A 20516-nucleotide genomic window follows, 5' to 3' on the forward strand; every position below is an offset into this window, starting at 1 on the left:
TTCAAAGAAAGAGAGAGAGGGTTTATTGAAAGACCTAGAGCAAGAAGTAAAACGAGGAAAGGTATCAGAATAAATGCATACAGTCCGATCCTTTGCCATGTGCTTTTACTGATGAAGCTTTGAGGCGAAACATGTTGGGTTAAGGGATTTTTGTGGTTTTTAATTCTTTTTCTTTATTTTTCATTATGGGCACTTAGATATATTGGGGTAATATGGGTTTAGTTGTAGGAGGAAAAGGGAGATTTTTTCGTGGACTGGTGGAGATAGTGGATTGATAATTGTGTATTCTTTTCCCAGGCTGGAAAGGTCCTGTGATATATTTGATTTTGATGGGCAACTGAGCCTTTTACATAGTTACATATAGTTACATAGTAGGTGAGGTTGAAAAAAGACACAAGTCCATCAAGTCCAACCTATGTGTGTGATTATATGTCAGTATTACATTGTATATCCCTGTATGTTGTGGTCATTCAGGTACTTATCTAATAGTTTTTTGAAACTATCGATGCCCCCCCCCACTGAAACCACCGCCTGTGGAAGGGAATTCCACATCCTTGACGCTCTTACAGTAAAGAACCCTCTGCGCAGTTTAAGGTTATACCTCTTCTCTTCTAATTTTAATGAGTGGCCACGTGTCTTATTAAACTCCCTTCCGCGGAAAAGTTTTATCACTATTGTGGGGTCACCACAATCAGTCCTCAGGAAGGATGCACTGGAAATGGAGTGAGTACAAAGAAGGGCAACAAAGCTAATAAAGGGTTTGGAGGATATTAGTTATGAGGAAAGGTTGCGAGCACTGAACTTATTCTCTCTGGAGAAGAGACGATTGAGAGGGGATATGATTTCAATATACAAATACCGTACTGGTGACCCCACAATAGGGATAAAACTTTTTCACGAAGGAGAGTTTAACAAGACACGTGGCCACTCATTAAAATTAGAAGAAAAGAGGTTTAACCTTAAACTGCGTAGAGGGTTCTTTACTGTAAGAGCGGCAACGATGTGGAATTCCCTTCCACAGGCATCGATAGTTTCAAGAACAATATAATCACACACATAGGTTGGACTTGATGGACTTGTCTTTTTTCAACCTCACCTACTATGTAACTATGTAACCAGTACGGTATTTGTCAATTAAAATCATATTCCCTCTCAAGCATCTCTCCTCCAGAGAGAATAAGTTAGTAACCACAGTAAACCTCAGTATCAATCCATGCCTTTGGGTTGTGGTATGTGGCCAGGATACTGACCCTGACAGAAAGATTGACCAATGGCAGCTAAAGACATACTTGCTGTCTGTTTATCTCCCTATAATGTAGGCAGTTATATATCTGTTTCATCATTTTGTATTTTTGCACTAATTCTGCATTGCCCTATAAGGTTAAACCTGGCATCTTTATGACTTCCTTTCATTTTTACATTATGAGTTTTAGACAGTTATGAATAAAAGTGAAGTTTCAGGTCATAGTGGGTTTAGTGTGCGTAGGTATAGCACAACCCTACCGTTGTTTCTCCAGTCTGATCATAAGCTCGCCACACACTGGTATCAGGACCCAGGTCTGAACCTGCAACCTCTGCTGTTGCTGCTGGTGGTGTGTCTTCTTGCTGAGCCACCTGAGATGCTGGATGGCTCCCTGGACTATTTCTTGAATGATTTGCCTTGAACCTTGTTTCTCTTGATTCTTGAACCTTTTGCTCCTCCCATTGGCTTCCTACTTTAGCCATGCCTTTGCTCTTCCTGTTTTCCGGATCACTGTGCTCTCTCCAGCCACTTGCGACTTCTGCTGCTGCCTGCCACTTGTTACTAATCTCAAGCTGTTCCTCGACTATGCTTCTGCTTGATCCCAACCTGCAACTACTCATTACCAACCTTTGGCTTGTTTTCTGACTATGTTTCTGCTTGATCCCTACATGCTATACTTGCTTCTGGACCCCAGCTTGCTCACCTCCTGGTGAGGCAATCTTGAGGATCATGACCTAGTACAGCAAAATCCATCTCCTTCATCATGAGTTCTGGTGAACACCAGTTAGTGCTTAGACCTAACACCTCGGGTGAGCCTACTTCATCTACCAGGGTGACCTGTTTCTGTGCTTACCCAGCTGAACGGTGGAGGCCTCTTTACTGCTATAGCTACCGGTCTCCAAGCCTGACCCCTGACCCTGGGAACCGGTTGAAATTCATGCAAAAATGTTTGTTTTTGGAAAGTTGAGTTAAATTGAATATCATTTTTGACTGTATTCGCAAGAAAATTCTAAGGATCAGAATGGAAAACTTAAAACTTCAAGGTAGGCTCTTGCTCACATTGGTTTGGATGGAGTCCATCCTTTTTTATCCTGTGCCCTTATGAATGGGTGTTGATATGTTGATATATTAAAAATATATTTGACTCTTTTATCCAATGTTGGTCTGGCACTCCTTTCTGTATTCTCATGATTGAGTTATTGTTGGGTGCTCATCCTTGCTGTATTCACACCCCTTGAAGTTTTCCACTTTTCCATTTTGTCATGTTACAACCGAAAACCTAAATGTATTTTATTGGGATTTTATGTTCTAGACCAACACAAGGTGGCACATTTTTGTGAAATGGAAGGAAAATGATAAATGGTTTTCACATTTTTTTTACAAATAAATATCTGAAAAGTGTGGCGTGCATTTGTATTCAAACCAAATTACTCTGATTCCCCTAAATAAAATCTAGTGGAACCAATTGCCTTCAGAAGTCACATAATTAGTAAATAGAGTCCACCTGTGCATAATTTATTCTCAGAATAAATACAGCTGTTCTATGAAGCCCTCAGAAGTTTGTTAGAGAACGTTAGTGAATGGACAGCATCGTGAAGGCCAAGGAACACACCAGGCAGGCAGGGACCAAGTTGTGAAGAAGTTTAAAGCAGGGTTAGGTTGTAAAAATATATCCTAAGCTTTGAACATCTCAAGAAGCACTGTTCAATCCATCATCCAAAAATGGAAAGAGTTGGCACAACTGCAAACCTACCAAGACATGGCTGTCCACCGAAAATGACAGGTCAGGCAAGGAGAGCAATAACCAGAGAAGCAGCCAAGAGGCCCATGGTAACTCTGGAGGAGCTGCAGAGATCCACAGCTCAGGTGGGAGAATCTGTCCACAGGACAACTATTAGTGGTGTTCTCCACAAATCTGACCTTTATGGAAGAGTGTCGAGAAGAAAGACATTGTTGAAAGAAATCCATAAGAAGTCCCGTTTGCAGTTTGTGAGAAGCCATGTGGGGGACACAGCAAACATGTGCAAGAAGGTGCTCTGGTCAGATAAGACCAAAATAGAACTTTTTGGCCTAAAAGCAAATGCTATGTGTGGCAGAAAACTAACACTGCACATCACCCTGAACACACCATCCCCACCGTGAAACATGGTGGTGGCAGCATTATGTTGTGGGGATGCTTTTCTCCAGCAGGGACAGGGAAGCTGGTCAGAGTTGATGGGAAGATGGATGGTGCAAAATACAGGACAATCTCAGAAGAAAACCCGTTAGAGTCTGCAAAAGACTTGAGACTGGGGCGGAGGTTTACCTTCCAGCAGGACAACGACCCGAAACATACAGCCAGAGCTACAATGGAATGGTTTAGATCAAAGCATATTCATGTGTTAGAATGGCCCAGTCAAAGTCTAGACCCAAATCCAATTGAGAATCTGTGGCAAGACTTGATAATTGCTGTTCACAGATGCCCTCCATCCAATCTGACGGAGCTTGAGCTATTTTGCAAAGACGAAAAGAAATGTCACTCTAGATGTGCAAAGCTGGTAGAGACATCGCCAAAAAGACTTGCAGTTGTAATTGCAGTGAAATGTGGTTCTACAAAGTATTGACTCCGGGGGGCGCCATACAAATGTACCCCCCACACTTTTCCCATATTAATTTGTAAAAATATGTTGAAAACCATTTATCATTTTCCTTCCACTTCACAATTATGTGCCACTTTGTGTTGGTCTATCACATAAAATCCCCAAAAAATACATTTACGTTTTTGGTTGTAACATGACAAAATGTGGAAAATTTCAAGGGGTATGAATACTTTTTCAAGGCACTGTAGTTGCTAGTTAGGCTTTCTGTTTGTTAGGTTGCTTAGTTAGGTATTCTGTCACTGGGGTTTTTGTTCACTTATATCTTTATGTTTGATGTGTGCTGGTCTTTGGACAGATTTTGGTTTACTGTAAATTAATCTTACTTTTATTATACAGTGTCTCACAAAAGTGAGTACACCCCTCACATTTTTGAAAATATTTTATTCTATCTTTTCATAGGACAACACTGAAGAAATGACACTTTGTTACAATGTAAAGTAGTGAGTGTACAGCTTGTATAACAGTGTAAATTTGCTGTCCCCTCAAAATAACTCAACACACAGCCATTAATGTCTAAACCGCTGGCAACAAAAGCGAGTACACCCCTAAGTGAAAATGTCCAAATTGGGACCAATTAGCCATTTTCCCTCCCCGGTGTCATGTGACTTGTTAGTGTTATAAGGTCTCAGGTGTCTCTCATACTGGTCACTGGAAGTTCAACATGGTACCTCATGGCAAAGAACTCTCTGAGGATCTGAAAAAAATAATTGTTGCTCTACATAAAGATGGCCTAGGCTATAAGAAGATTGACAAGACTCTGAAGCTGAGCCAAGACCATACAACGGTTTAAGGGGAAAATTTCCTCAAGACAGGCCTTGCCATGGTCGACCAAAGAAGTTGAGTGCATGTGCTCAGCATCATATCCAGAGGTTGTCTTTGGGAATTAGACCTATTAGTGCTGCCAACATTGCTGCAGAGTTTGAAGCCTGCCAGTGCTCAGACCATACGCTGCACAGTGCATCAAGTTAGTCTGCATGGCTGTCATCCCAGAAGGAAGCCTCTTCTAAAGCCCGCAAACAGTTTGCTGAAGACAAAAAGATTAAGGACATGGATTACTGGAACCATGTCCTGTGGTCTGATGAGACCAAGATAAACTTATTTGGTTCAGTTGATGTCAAGCGTGTGTGGCGGAAACCAGGTGAGGAGTACAAAGACAAGTGTGTCTTGTCTACAGTCAAGCATGGTGGTGGGAGTGTCATGGTCTGGGGCTGCATGAGTGTTGCCAGCACTGAGGAGCTTCAGTTCATTGAGGGAACCATGAATGCCAACATGTACTGTGACATACTGAAGCAGAGCACGATCCCCTCCCTTCAGAGACTGGGCCGCAGGGCAGTATTCCAACATGATAATGACCCCAAACACACCTCCAAGATGACCACTGCCTTGCTAAAGAAGCTGAGGGTAAAGGTGAAAGACTGGCCAAGCATGTCTCCAGACCTAAACCTTATTGAGCATCTGTAGGGCCTCCTCAAACTTAGGGTGGAGGAGCGCAAGGTCTCTAACATCTACCAGCTTCATGATATTGTCATGGAGGAGTGGAAGAGGACTCCAGTGGTAACCTGTGAAGCTCTGGTGAACTCCATGCCCAAGAGCGTTTAGGCAGTGCTGGAAAATAATGGTGGCCACACAAAATACTGACACTTTGGGCCCAATTTGGACATTTTCACTTAAGGGTGTACTCACTTTTGTTGCCAGCGGTTTAGACATGAATGGCTGTGTGTTGAGTTATTTTGAGGGGACAGCAAATTTACACTGTTATACAAGCTGTACACTCATTACTTTACATTACACAAAGAATCAGAAATGATGGTGATGCTTCTTTCAGGCATGTTCCAGTGCCTGTATGTATGACCTCACCTTCCAAAAGTGCTACAAAGTAACCGTGGGCAATTATAAAACATTCACTCAGCCAGAGATCGACCTGTGATTGGAGAGAAAGTAACAGTTACATTAAAATGAATTTAAACAGAAAGCTCTGCGTGCTTCAGAGGCAGTTGGCGGCCCGTTATGGTGGTACTATGATGTAAAACCAGCACTCGGTTACTGAATCATGAAATAATATTCTGATTCCATAAGACAGCTGTTCAGGTTTCATTTGATGCAATGAAGCCCCGGGACGGTGGTTTGTTTTCATGGAGGGAAGCAAAGGGGAGTCACGAGGAATCACCGGCGGAGAGGGGAGGGGGTCTCAGTATGATGCGTACCGACAGCCAATGTAATAGAGGCCGTGCGCGGTCACACCCCTCGTCTGTTCCAATCTGTCTCCAGGCACGCATGCTGGAGCTGTGTGTGGTGCCCGTGCAAGGAGGGCTATTAACAAGACAAATTGTCCTGACAGTTAAGAATTAGGCTTGTCCAGCACAGCACCTTCCACACTGAACCTGCATACATAGAGACATGGAAAGCGGGGGAGGGGAGGGGAGAGCCGGAGAAGGGGTGGCAGGTCACTGGCAGCAAATGCAAGATAAAATGACAGCAAAGCTGAACTTTGGGATAGGCAAATAGTGTCTAAATACAAGAGATGTGTGTTTTTATTTTAACCTCTTCAATATCCGACACTTTTACCCCCTTCCTGCCCAGGCCAATTTTCAGCTTTCAGCGCTGTCACGCTTTTAAATGACAATTGCGCGGTCATGCAACACTGTACCCAAATCATTTTTTTTCACAAAAATAGAGCTTTCTTTTAATGGTTTTTAATCACAACTGGGTTTTTTTATTTTTTGCTAAATAAATGACAAAAGACCAATCATTAAAAAAAAAAAAAAAAAAAAACACGTTATATAACATTTTTTAAACATATAATCTTTCTTTATAAATTTAGGCAAACGTGTACTTTGCTACATTTTTTTGGTGAAAATAACCCAAATCAGTGTATATTATTTAGTCTGTAGGACAGTTATAGAGTCCAAAGAGAAGACACAAAAAAGAGGAAAAAGGTGCTGCTCACCCCTGATGATAGAAACAGAAAAGAAGGAAAATTTACCCCAGGGTGGGGTTTTTTGGCAGCAGAGTGCAAATATTGAATTAATGTTGTATAAAAAATAATGTATTTTATTGTACAAAAAATCACGACATGAAGGTTAAAAAATTAGATCCAGTAAGAAGTGCTTACAAAGCTTATAAGTTCAGACACACATTATACAGACATATTTTCATAACAACATTAAACAAATATTGTCGACATCAGAAAATAAAACTGACGCGTTTCAACCCATATATCGAGGGTCTTCTTCAGAGGTCAGCCTGTTAAGAAATAAATAATATTAAAGGTACACATGTGAAGACTTAATTGTGCACAGTAAAAATAATGTACAGTACATGTATGTGATATAATTACCCAACAATGTGTGTCCAGCAACAAAAGGCCTCCTAAGTGGAGTTATAGAGTCCAAAAACGATGGGATATATCTGAAAATCGATCAATCCTGATGTACTGACGGCCAATCTAATTTCTTAAGGCCCTAAAATGCCAGAACAGTACAGATAATCCCCAAATGACCCCTTTTTTGGAAAATAGACAGTCCAAGGTATTTAGTAAGAATCATGGCTAGTTTTTTGAAGTTGTTATTTTTTCCACTTTTTTTGTAAAATAATTAAGTTTAACTACTTGGCGCCTGCGCTATAGCCGAAATCCGGCTGCAGCGCGGGCCTTAATTGCCGGGAGGGCGTCCATGGATGTCCTCCCGAGCAAGCGCAGTCTGCGCGACCCTGCAGGTCTATGAGATTCGGCTAATCACAGATCGGAGTAAGGGGTCGATCCAGGCCCCTTACCACGTGATCAGCTGTCAGCCAATGTTGGCTGATCACATGATCTAAACAGAAGCTTGGTAATCTGAGTGATCACCGGCTTCTGTCAGAGGGACATCGGTCCCTCACTCAGAAAGCCGCGACTGTGCCCACCAATGTCACCTGCCAGTGCCCACTGTGCCACCTACCAGTGCCACCTACCACTTCCCACAGTGACTCTTCATGTATATATACACACAGAGGGGATGGAAAATATTCAAACCTCCTTTAATTTTTCACTCTTTGTTATATTGCAGCCATTTGCTAAAATCATTTAAGTTCATTTTTTTCCTCATTAATGTACACACAGCACCCCAATATTGACAGAAAAGCACAGAATTGTTGAAATTTTTGCAGATTTATTAAAAAAGAAAAACTGAAATATCACATGGCCCTAAGTATTCAGACTCTTTGCTGAATATGTCCCCCTGGGGACAGGGCCCCCCATCATTTCCCCTGTGGATAGGAGCCCCCCATCATCTCCCCTGGGGATAGGGGCCCCTATCATCTCCCCTGGGGACAGGGGCCCCCATCATCTCCCCTGGGCACAGGGACCCCATCTTCCTTGAGGACAGGGCCCCATCATCATCTTCCCTGGGGACAGGGCCCCCACCATCTTCCCTGAAGACAGGAACCCCATCATCTCCCCTGGGGACAGGGGCCCCCATCATCTCCCCTGGGGATGGGGGGCCCCCATCATCTCACCTGGGGACAGGGATCTCATCTTCCTTGAGGACAGGGCCCCCATCATCATCTCCCCTGGGGACAGGGCCCCATCATCTCCCCTGGCAACTGGGACCCCTTATTCTCTAGGGACAGGGCCCCCACCATCTTCTCGGGGGACGGGAACCCCATCTCCCCTGCGGTCAGGGACCCCTTCTCACTTGGGGACGGAAACCCCATCTCACTTGAGGATAGGGATCCCCTTCTCACTTGAGGACAGGGACCCCCTTCTCACTTGAGGACAGGGGCCCCTTCCCACTCTGGGACAGGGCCCACATCATCTCCCCTGGCAACAGGGACCCCTTATTCCCTGGGGACAGGGCCCCCACCATCTTCCCTGGGGACGGGAACCCCATCTCCCCTGTGGACAGGGTCTCCTTCTCACTTGGAGACAGGGCCCCCCATCTTTCCTAGGGACAGGACCCACTTTTCACTTAAGGACAGGGACCCCCTTTTCACTTGAGGACAGGGACCCCCTTTTCACTTTGGGACAGGGACCCCCTTCTCACTCTGGGACAGGGCCCCCATCATCTCCCCTGGGGACAGGGACCCCCTTCTTACTTGGGGATAGGGCCCCCATCATCTCCCCTGGGGATGGCCCCCGTCACCTCCCTTGGGACAGGGCCCCCGTCATTTCCCCTGGGGACAAGGCCCCTATCATCTCCCCTGGCAACTGGGACCCCTTATTCTCTGGGGACAGGGCCCCCACCATCTTCTCTGGGGATGGGAACCCCATCTCCCCTGCGGTCAGGGACCCCTTCTCACTTGAGGACAGGGCCCCCACCATCTTTCCTGGGGACGGGACCCCCTTCTCACTTGAGTACAGGGACCCCCTTCTCACTTAGGGATAGGGCCCCCAAGACACACTGCACTGAGATAGAGTACCCCAACACCAGCACTGAGAGCACACGGATGCCAGTGCTGAGAAGGTACACTGAGGCCAGCGTTGAGATAGAGGAAACTGACACCAGAACTTTAAGGTTCTTAATATATGCAGTTTATACAGTTAATTTGTATCGCTTAATTTTTTTTTTTTTCCATTATGGGTGTGAGTGGGGCCTCATGTCTAAGTTTTGCCTAAGGCCTCACAAAGCCTAGAGTTGCCTCTGAGTGCATGTCAGAGCAAATGAGAATCATGAGGTCAAAGGAACTGCCTGAAGAGCTCAGAGACAGAATTGTGGCAAGGCACAGATCTGGCCAAGGCTACAAAAAATTTCTGCTGCACTTAAGGTTCCTAAGAGCACAGTGGCCTCCATAATCCTTAAATGGAAGACGTTTGGGATGACCAGAACCCTTCCTAGAGCTGGCCGTCCGGCCAAACTGAGCTATCGGGGGAGAAGAGCCTTGGTGAGAGAGGTAAAGAAGAACCCAAAGATCACTGTGGCTGAGCTCCAGAGATGCAGTCGGGAGATGGGAGAAAGTTGTAAAAAGTCAACCATCACTGCAGCCCTCCACCAGTTGGGGCTTTATGGCAGAGTGGCCCGATGGAAGCCTCTCTTCAGTGCAAGACACATGAAAGCCCACATGGAGTTTGCTAAAAAAAACACCTGAAGGACTCCGAGATGGTGAGAAATAAGATTCTCTGGTCTGATGAGACCAAGATAGAACTTTTTGGCCATAATTCTAAGCGGTATGTGTGGAGAAAACCAGGCACTGCTCATCACCTGTCCAATACAGTCCCAACAGTGAAGCATGGTGGTGGTAGCATCATGCTGTGGGGGTGTTTTTCAGCTGCAGGGACAGGACGACTGGTTGCAATCGAGGGAAAGATGAATGCGGCCAAGTAGAGGGATATCCTGGACGAAAACCTTCTCCAGAGTGCTCAGGACCTCAGACTGGGCCGAAGGTTTACCTTCCAACAAGACAATGACCCTAAGCACACAGCTAAAATAATGAAGGAGTGGCTTCACAACTCCGTGACTTTTCTTGAATGGCCCAGCCAGAGCCCTGACTTAAACCCAATTGAGCATCTCTGGAGAGACCTAAAAATGGCCGTCCACCAACGTTTACCATCCAACCTGACAGAACTGGAGAGGATCTGCAAGGAGGAATGGCAGAAGATCCCCAAATCCAGGTGTGAAAACCTTGTTGTATCTTTCCCAAAAAGACTCATGGCTGTATTAGATCAAAAGGGGCTTCTACTAAATACTGAGCAAAGGGTCTGAATACTTAGGACCATGTGATATTTCAGGTTTTCTTTTTTAATAAATCTGCAAAAATGTCAACAATTCTGTGTTTTTCTGTCAATATGGGGTGCTGTGTGTACATTAATGAGGAAAAAAATGAACTTAACTGATTTTAGCAAATGGCTGCAATATAACAAAAGAGTGAAAAATTTAAGGGGGTCGGAATACTTTCCGTCCCCACTGTATATATGTTACATATATATTAATACTGTATTTTTTTTTTTTGTTTCTCAGTTACTCAATTTTAAAATCATGTAAATCCTAACTGTCCTGGTTGTTTATAAACAGATATGTTATAATTTGTATAAAAGCCGTATTTGTATTTTATCAGAAAATATTTTCCCTTTAAATAATTTTATATCATCAGTAGCGAGCAGCATCCAAGATGGACCGTAAAGAAAGCCCAGTCGCTTCTATGTAATGAGATACATATATATATATAAAGTTAATTTTAGTGAGGATTTTCATGCCATGCTTTGAAATAAGAAGTCTGAACCTCCCGCTGTTTCCTTTTAATCAGCTCTGGTATTATAATGATTAGACTAGTGAAAGCAATTCGTCTCCACATTTAACAGGGGAAAAAAATAAAGTTCTGTTTGGTATTCCTGAGGATTTTACAATGCAAATGATTATTCTGGCTTGGGCTCAGCAAGAGCTGAATTACCGAAAGAAGTAAGAGTCTCTGGGAAGGGCAAGTTTATAAAGCTTTTTTTTTTTTTTTTTTTTTTTGCTGTATCTCCTTTGACTATAAAAAATAAAGCAGAACTCCGGCCTTCCCTTCAGTCTTGCACAGTTGTAGCGGCTCCTCTTCTGGACCAAAGCGGCTTACTCTGATTTCACTGCACACTGTGAGTTTCTCACAATGTGCATCAGAAGGTGTCAGTAGTCAGATAGAGCCCCTCCTCATTTCCTGGCTAGAGAACGTCCAGTACAATTGGCGGCCGGTGTTTTTTTTTTGGGGGGGGGGTGGGCAGCAACAACCACCTCGCTGTTTGCCGGTCGGTCCAGCACTTACCCCATCGTGGCCGGTGGCAGGCAGTGTGGTGCAGTGTGGTGCAGCGGCTCGGCTCCGAGTCCTCTCCTCCATGGCGGCTTCCAGCTTCTCCTTCTAGGCGTCCAGTAGGATCACCTGTCCTTTCAGCCAATCGGGGACTGGTGTCAAAACCTGCTTCCTGATTGGCCGGGAGGAGGATCAGTGTTACAACAGCGAATATTGATTCACTGTTGTAACCCACACCTGGGTGGGATCGGAGCCCACTCTATATTGAAGCCTATTAGAGCCTCTGGCTCTAATCAGTGCTTCAAAAAAACAGCCCCCCGGTGTCTAGAAAGGGGCCGGACACATGGATAGAGGAGGCGGCGATGGATGGGGGTGGCGCCCATGCACCCCTAATTGACGGGCCACCCCTGGTCCAGTATCATCCCTATCTTCTTCCACAGTCTCTTTCATTCATTGGGTTTCGGTTCTTTTTATCCTGAAGGTCACATGTGGGTGTTACTTAGGGCGGTCTGCATGCAAATACAGCCTGCCTAGGAACTCCTCCACTCCTCCAGACTGATACTCACCCATTAAGGCATTGCCATATTTGCATAACTCCTCCCAAGAGCCAGCCCCCTGATTTGCATCAGGACTGAGGACACTTAAGAGGAGTACCGAGGCCGGGTGCTGAGATGTTTTTTTAGGAAGATATGTACAAAACTCAGGAGGCCCTTCCCACCAGCCATGAGTTTGATGCCATTCTTTACAGCTAGTGATCGGCTCTTTAGTAAAAGCGATCAGGGTGGCTCTAAACTTTTACAGTACTGAGATGAACCACCCCCTAATCCTCCAACCCCCCACAGTGGTTGCTGGGCACTCCTATTCCTCCAGGGAACCCCGGACCGCAGTAAATGGCCAGGTCAGCTTCACACAGAGAAGATGGAGGAACATCCTTTCCCTGATCTCTCTTCTGTGGCTGATTAAAGTGTTACTAAACCCGCAACAGTAAAATCAGTCTGTATATACAGTAAAGCATGCTTGTTATACTCACTGTGGAACCTAAGGGGTTAATCATCCGCATTGTGTAAAAAGGCTGTTTGATCCCATCTCCTCTGATCCTCCCCTTCTTCGACTGTCCCCAATATATCTCCTGATAGTACAGAGGCTAGGGGACAAGCTGCACATGCTCAGTTTGGTGTGTATTGCTAGAGAGGTTTTTTTGGGGGAAAGTGCACATAATCAGCACAGGGCCAATCAGCACTGTCCAGGCAGAGGGTCAGGGGTCCTGCATCCTCATAGGACAATAACCAGACATACACTATGTATTTAGGAACTGGGTGACAAGAGATCAAAATTTGGTACCACATCGCATTTATATAAAAACAAAAAGGAAAGAAGGGGCAGGCGGGACATTTAATAAACAATCGAAAATTGAATAAACAATCAATTTGGAAAAATATACATTTTATTTAAACAATTCTTTAAAATCGCAGTAAACATTTACAAGAATCACGTATTATTTCTTTGGACATATTTAGCCACTTCTTACTCTACATGTTTCGCTCAGAGGAGCTTCTTCAGGAGTTTTTTTGGAGAAGTGTTGCATGAAGTATTATATACTATAAGAAAAACAACAATTGTAAATGAATATGCTTAAAAATTGCCATGAAAAAAAATCGCATGGCATGTCAGTAAGAGATATCTATATATATATATTATAGAGAAATAATCATACATTATATAGAATACATTTTATACAGAATAATGATGAACTGAAAAGGAATGACTACCGGATGCTTGTATTCATAAAACAGTAATTTTAGATGCATAGACTGAAGCCAGGATTTACAAAAATGGGAAGACCTTTTTGTAACCAAAGAGAGAGGATAAATTAAAACATATTCGTATAATTTGAATTTAAATTGGAATGATCCTATACCTTAAAAGTCCCGCCTGCCCCTTCTTTTCTTTTTTATTCGTACACTATATTACCAAAAGTATTGGGACGCCTGCCTCTACACGCACATGAACTTTAATGGCATCCCAGTCTTAGTCCGTAGGGTTCAATATTGAGTTGGCCCACCCTTTGCAGTTATGACAGCTTCAACTCTTCTGGGAAGGCCGTCCACAAGGTTTAGGAGTGTGTATGTAACATGCAGTACAGTGCAAAAAGCCCAGCAGTCTGCAATGTTTAACATTCAACATATGATTTTGTGTACAAGGATTTGGAGTATGTAACATACAAACAGGATCTATAAGGTGCAGGGGTCAGGAATATGTGAGGTACATCACATCTTATTTGATGCTGCAGTTAGGAGTGTGTAACATACTGTGGATGAAGCAGAACAGTCTGGAGTGTGTAGCATTTAGCAGTGAACTTTGGGTACAAGGATTTGGAGTATGTAACATACACCAGAATCTATAGGGTGCAGGGGTCAGGAATATGTGAGGTATATAGATTACTACGGTCAGGAGTATGTAACATGCAGTACAGTGCACAAAGCATAGCAGTCTGCAATGTGTAACATTCAACATAGAATATCGGGTACACGGATTTGAAGTGTGTAACATACAACAGAATTAATAGGGTGCAGGAAAATGCGAGGTACATCACAGTTGACATGTGCACTGCCGAAAAATTTAGTTTAATTCTTTTTTTTCTTTTTCGTTTTTTGGGTCATTCGTCATGTTCGAAATTCGTAAATTTGAATATTTGAAAACTCGCAAATTTGAAAATTCGTAAATTCGTAACTTTGAAAATGTGAAAATCCAGAAATTCTAAAGCTCATAAATTTGAAAATCCATAAATCTGTTAATTCAAAAAAATGAAAATCCGAAAATAAGAAAGATAATCTGAAAATTCTAAAGAACGAAAATATGAAATAACTAATAATAACTTAACTATTAAATTATAGGTATTGGAATTTCCTTTCAAATTTGGCTGTTAGTGAACATAATGAATACAAATTTATCTGAAGTTATGAATTATCTGAAAAAACAGAACAAATTAATAATAAATAATAATAAAAGTTTTTATTATCATTATTATTTATTATTATTAGTTTGTTATGTTCCATCCGTTTAGATATGGCATTCGTTATTTTGGATAATTCGTAACTTCAGATAAATTAGTATTCATTATGTTCACTAACAGCCAAATTTGAAAGGAAATTCCAATACCTACAATTAAAATAGTTAAGTTATTATTAGTTATTATTTCAGATTTTCGTTCTTTCGAATTTTCAGATTATCTTTCTTATTTTCGGGTTTTCGAATTCTAAGTTGTTCTTAGTTAATCTGAAATAATAACTAACTAAGAATAACTTAACTATTAAATTATAGGTATTGGAATTTCCTTTTAAATTTGGCTGTTAGTGAACGTAACGAATACGAATTCATCCGAAGTTACGAATTATCCGAAATAAGGAATGTCGTATCTAAACAAATGGGACGTAACAAACTAATAATAATAAATAACAATAATAATAATAAAAACTTTTTATTATTATTTATTTCCGTTCCATTTGTTTAGATGCGGCATTCGTTATTTCAGATAATTCGTAACTTCGGGTAAATTTGTATTCATTATGTTCACTAACAGCCAAATTTGAAAGGAAATTCCAATACCTATAATTTAATAGTTAAGTTATTATAAGTTAGTTATTATTTCAGATTTTTGGATTTTCAGGTTTTTGAATTCTCGGATTTTCGTTCTTACTTTCGGATTTTCGTTCTTTTGAATTTTCGTTTTTATTTTCGAATTTTCAGAATTTTGAATTCACAAATTTTCGAATATTCGAATTTACGAATTTTTGAATATTCGAATTTCCAATTATTCGGAAACATTTGTTAAACGGGTTTTCACGAATTCAGATATTTACGAATTAACGAATTTGTCGAAAACCAAACGAATTGCTCATGTCTACATCACAGCTTATAGAATGCTGTGGTCAGGAGTTAGTAACATGCAGTACAATGCACAAAGCAGAGCAGTGTTGAGTGTGTAACATTCAACATAGAATTTTGGGTAGAAGGATTTGGAGTATTTAACATGCAAAATATAGCAAATAGCAACATACAACATAGTCTAAAGGGTGCAGGGGTCAGGAATATGTGAGGTACATTCACAGCTTATAGAATGCTGCAGTCAAGATAGTTTAGATATATTTTTTTTTATCATTAGAAACTTTGTTTCTTTTGTTTTTGTTTTGTTTTTTACTTAAAATATTATCGTAGTTTAGTACTCTTACCATGTGCTGTATTTATTTATGTGAAATGCCGTTACTAGCCATAGCAAGAAATTGTTACCGAACCCCTCTGCCAGTTTCACCATGCTGTCATTTTTTTTTTTTTTAAAACAAACCTAAAAAGCGTAAAATGTAATTTATTTTATATACAATTTTCCCTCCGCCCTCCAATATAAAAGAAAAGACTCACCAAGACATCGTTACGCTCTTCTTGGATATCTGTTTTAGTCTGTTGGTTGAATTTAGTTGACAGATCTGCTCAGAGCCAGGACAACGGTTTAATATTTGTTTTATAAGGACGAATATTTTGCAGATATAAAAATGAAGATTCATAAACTTGGAGGCTCCGGCAGGAACAATATAAAGCGGCATTGTTTATACTGTTTCTGCAGAGAGGTGACTCGGCAATTTTGCAGAATATATTATCTGGGTGTGGGAGTGCAGGACTGGAATGGGATGCTATTATTCAAGATTTCGCTACTGAATTTGGATTTTGGACACGTGATGGTGAGCTGTAGGTACGCATCTGACTCTGAAAATGAACTGTAGCTCTTTAGTATTCAGCATTTGGTCTTGTGGGCCATGTTAGGATGGGGCCTTGCTAGGGGCCATGCTAGGCTTGAGATGCTTCACCCTTGTTTCCACTGTGCTTCGTCACATGACCTTACAGGTCGCAAGACCGGGCAAGCAAGGAAAAGCATCACTGTTCTCCACTGTGCCACTCTTCAGCAGAGGATTATCTCATAATACATGGCAATCTCTATGTTTATTGTGATTCTGTGGCCACCCAGAGGCGTATCTAGTGAAAATGGCGCCTATGGCAAGCACTGAAACTGCGCCCCTGTCAAAAGGTAAATGCGGCCTTACCAGCACCCATAAATGCAATGACATCAGCACCCATAAATGCAGTAATATTAGCACCCATAAATGCAGCCTTATCAGCACCCATAAATGTGGTAACATCAGCACCCATAAATGTGGTAACATCAGTGCCCATAAATGAGGTAACATCAGCGCCCATAAATGAGGTAACATCAGCACCCATAAATGAGGTAACATCAGCACCCATAAATGTAGTAACATCAGCACCCATAAATGTAGTAACATCAGCACCCATAAATGAGGTAACATCAGCACCCATAAATATAGTAACATCAGCACCCATAAATGTAGTAACATCAGCACCCATAAATGTAGTAACATCAGCGCCCATAAATGTGGTAACATCAGCGCCCATAAATGAGGTAACATCAGCACCCATAAATGTAGTAACATCAGCACCCATAAATGAGGTAACATCAGCACCCATAAATGTAGTAACGTCAGCACCCATAAATGCGGCCTTACCAGCACCCATAAATGTAGTAACGTCAGCACCCATAAATGAGGTAACATCAGCACCCATAAATGAGGTAACATCAGCACCCATAAATGTGGTAACATCAGCACCCATAAATGTAGTAACGTCAGCACCCATAAATGTAGTAACGTCAGCACCCATAAATTCGGCCTTACCAGCACCCATAAATGTAGTAACATCAGCACCCATAAATGCGGCCTTACCAGCACCCATAAATGTAGTAACGTCAGCACCCATAAATGAGGTAACATCAGCACCCATAAATGTGGTAACATCAGCACCCATAAATGTAGTAACGTCAGCACCCATAAATGTAGTAACGTCAGCACCCATAAATGTAGTAAGATCAGCACCCATAAATTCGGCCTTACCAGCACCCATAAATGCGGTAGCTTCAGCACCCAAAAATGTGGCCTTACTGGGGGGGACCCCTTGGTATACACAAATTGGCAGATCATTATACACTATATCTGTATACATGTACATGCAATAATGCAGTCTGAGACTCTCAGTGACAGTGAAAACTGTCCGTGCTGCTGCCAGTGCGAGGAACTAATAAATTTAAATGCAGCCCGCCTCGGTGAGTCCAAGCAGGCTCCACCTGACCTGTCACCAAGCCCGAATCGCCACCAGTGACTCAACTGATGCCTGTCATAGTTTAGGACAGACCAGGTCAGGTGGGAGAGCAGTCTGAGTCTCCATGATGCGGGAGTGGGGGGGTGGGGGGGTGGCGGAGGCATCGTGCAGTGTATGGGCACTTAGCAGGAGGGAGAGATAGCGGCCCCCAATGGGGGCGGATCATGTGGCGTATGGGCACAGCATTGGACATAAAGGCAAAGTGGAACATCAGAGATGGTGACGACGTGACTGTGCACGGTGGTACACAGACAGGTCACAATCTGTGATGATCAGGGACACGCAGTGGCGCAGGGGATGTTTCCTTTCCCTTCCTTCATAATGGATACAGTCCTCCGCCACTGCTGCGCCAGCGCCTCTGACACTGTATAGAGGGAGAGAGGAAGTAGGATCACCAACGGCCCCGTCTACTTGGCACACACGCACAATCACACATGATGATGACTTTAAGGCTACTTTCACACTGGGGCACTTTGCAGGCGCTATAGAGCTAAAAATAGTGCCTGCAAAGCACCCTGAAAGAGCCGCTCCTCTCACTCCAGTGTGAAAGCCCTGAGGACCTTCACACTGGAGCAGTGCGCTGGCAGGACGCTCAAAAAAGTCCTGCTAGCCGCATCTTTGAGGCACTGTAGGAGCGGTGTATACACCGCTCCTGAAGCGCCCCTGCCCATTGAAATCAATGGGCAGCACTGCCGGCAAAGCGCCGCTGCAGCGGCGCTTTGCAGGCAGTTTTAACCCTTTTTCGGCTGCTAGCGGGGGTTAAAAGCGCCCCGCTAGCGGCCAAATAGCACCACAAAAATAACGGTACATCGCCTCTAAAATTAGTGCCATTTTACCACCGGCGGTGCACTGACCCAGTGTGAAAGTAGCCTAAGTCATCATGTGCCAGGCCCAGGCCCAAGCAGAAGCCAGCAGCCAATCAAATATAGTGCTCAATATGGATTAAATATATAATTATAATTATACATAGCCATAGATATCATAAATAAAGTGTTATAAAGTGATTTGTGCAACAGCAGGTACTACTTGCACAAATCACTTTATTTATGATATCTATGGCTATGCATAATTATAATTTATTTAATCCATATTGAGCACTATATTTGATTGGCTACTTGGCAGTTGGCACTGGCACACATGCACATGATGATGATGATAAGATCGTTGTGTAGTACCTACTGCCTGGGGGTTCCCCTTCATCCAATTTTCCAAGTCGCCTCTCTTCTCCAGCCAGTTCTCCTCGCCGACCTCACGTCACAGACCCGGTGTCCTGTCGAGAAATGCCACCGGCTCACGCTTAGGGAAAAGATGATGCAGAGGTGGGTAGGCGGAGCTTTAGGCTCCGCCTCTGACAGTTACGTAGGGTAGACCGGCTCTGGACAGTCACATTAATTGGCAAGCATGGGGGCGTCTGTCGCTCCCCTCCCCACTGCCAGGCCAAGTAGCTACTTGCAAATGAGGTGCCGTGCCGCCACCGGCGCCGGGGGCTATATTAGTGCAGGAGGCGGCCGCAAGAGGACGGGTGTGATTTTTTTTTTCGTGCAGGGAGCGGCTTTTTTGACGCCCCCCCCCCCATGGCACCCATGGCACTTGCCATGCCTGCAATACCTTGGATACGCCACTGTGGCCACCAAGCAGGTTTCTAGGCCTAGGTACCTGGGACACATTTCCTGGGTTTCCTCCTTGGTGTGTCGGATCAGCAAGTGCAGTCTTTACTATGTGAGGGTTGATGCAGCCAGTACTGGGGTGGGGGGTGGGCTATCATGTGCGCTGTATCATTGCTCTTCTTAGGGTGCTCAAGGATGCTTCAGCTTTTTCAGGGTATCTCTTGGACACATTTCTCACAAATAATTTTATTTGACCAGAGAAGGAGCGAGTTTTTTGACTTGCTTAAAAGAAGGTCTCTTGGTGGTGAAGCGGGGCTTGTGCTGGCGAAGCAGAACCCTGTGTGGCAGAGGGAACTTGATCTTTGAGTCATTGAACTGCTTGATGGCAGGTCTGCGACACTTGTTGGCAGAAATCACCTCAACCATTATGATCTGAATTGCATGGGCACGAGCACGATGGCGTGCACCCATGTCGTCTTAGCACTGTGTCACAGCTCCAGCTGTAGTCAAGTCTCTATACTCTCTGTACATATTGTGTGTTCCACTACGGGAGTCATAGTGTAGCCAGATGCCAAAGTTCTACACTTTCAGTGGAGATTTCTCAAAAAGTTGTCAGCAATACACAATCTCTCCAGATGCCTTCTTAATATTTTTCAGTTGAGAGACAAAGCACCAAAAACGAGACTTTGCAACAACATGGTTGGGTGCGAAAATCCGCATAAGGTAAAGAGGTGGAACAGGTGCCTTGACAGTAGGGAGACTGCGCCCAATGACTTCATACTCCCTTAGAGTGCCGGACGCCTTCATGCTGCCTCGATCCCTGCCACCAAGCGAAAAAGAGCCTCTTGGACACATTTCTATGGGTTTTCTTCTTGGTTGGCCAGGTCAGAAAATGCACTTCACCAGTATGTAGGAGTTCTTTCCTGACATAGCTTCAGCTATGCAGGAGAACCTACATAATAATAAAGTGCCCGAACTGTAAAAGCCCCAGAAGTAGATCAGTTCAGAACTGAGGGAAGTTCTCCCAAGCTCCTCCTTGGCTTTGACATGTGATATGATACATACCCGTGGGAAAGCCTGGGAGGACCTCTTCTCACCTGGGAGTGGGTG

At 43.4% G+C, this 20516-nt stretch overlaps 1 protein-coding gene and 1 pseudogene across 1 annotated transcript in view; one reads left to right on the forward strand and one right to left on the reverse strand.

The window, feature by feature from the left end:
* LOC141147242 (contactin-associated protein-like 5) overlaps positions 1–20516 on the forward strand; it is a 585111-nt gene that overhangs the window by 398730 nt on the left and 165865 nt on the right. The window lies entirely within an intron of this gene.
* LOC141147371 (large ribosomal subunit protein eL20 pseudogene) lies at positions 19653–20236 on the reverse strand (annotated as a pseudogene).

The sequence above is a fragment of the Aquarana catesbeiana genome, linkage group LG06 (genome assembly GCF_042186555.1).
Source record: "Aquarana catesbeiana isolate 2022-GZ linkage group LG06, ASM4218655v1, whole genome shotgun sequence".
NCBI lineage: Eukaryota > Metazoa > Chordata > Amphibia > Anura > Ranidae > Aquarana > Aquarana catesbeiana.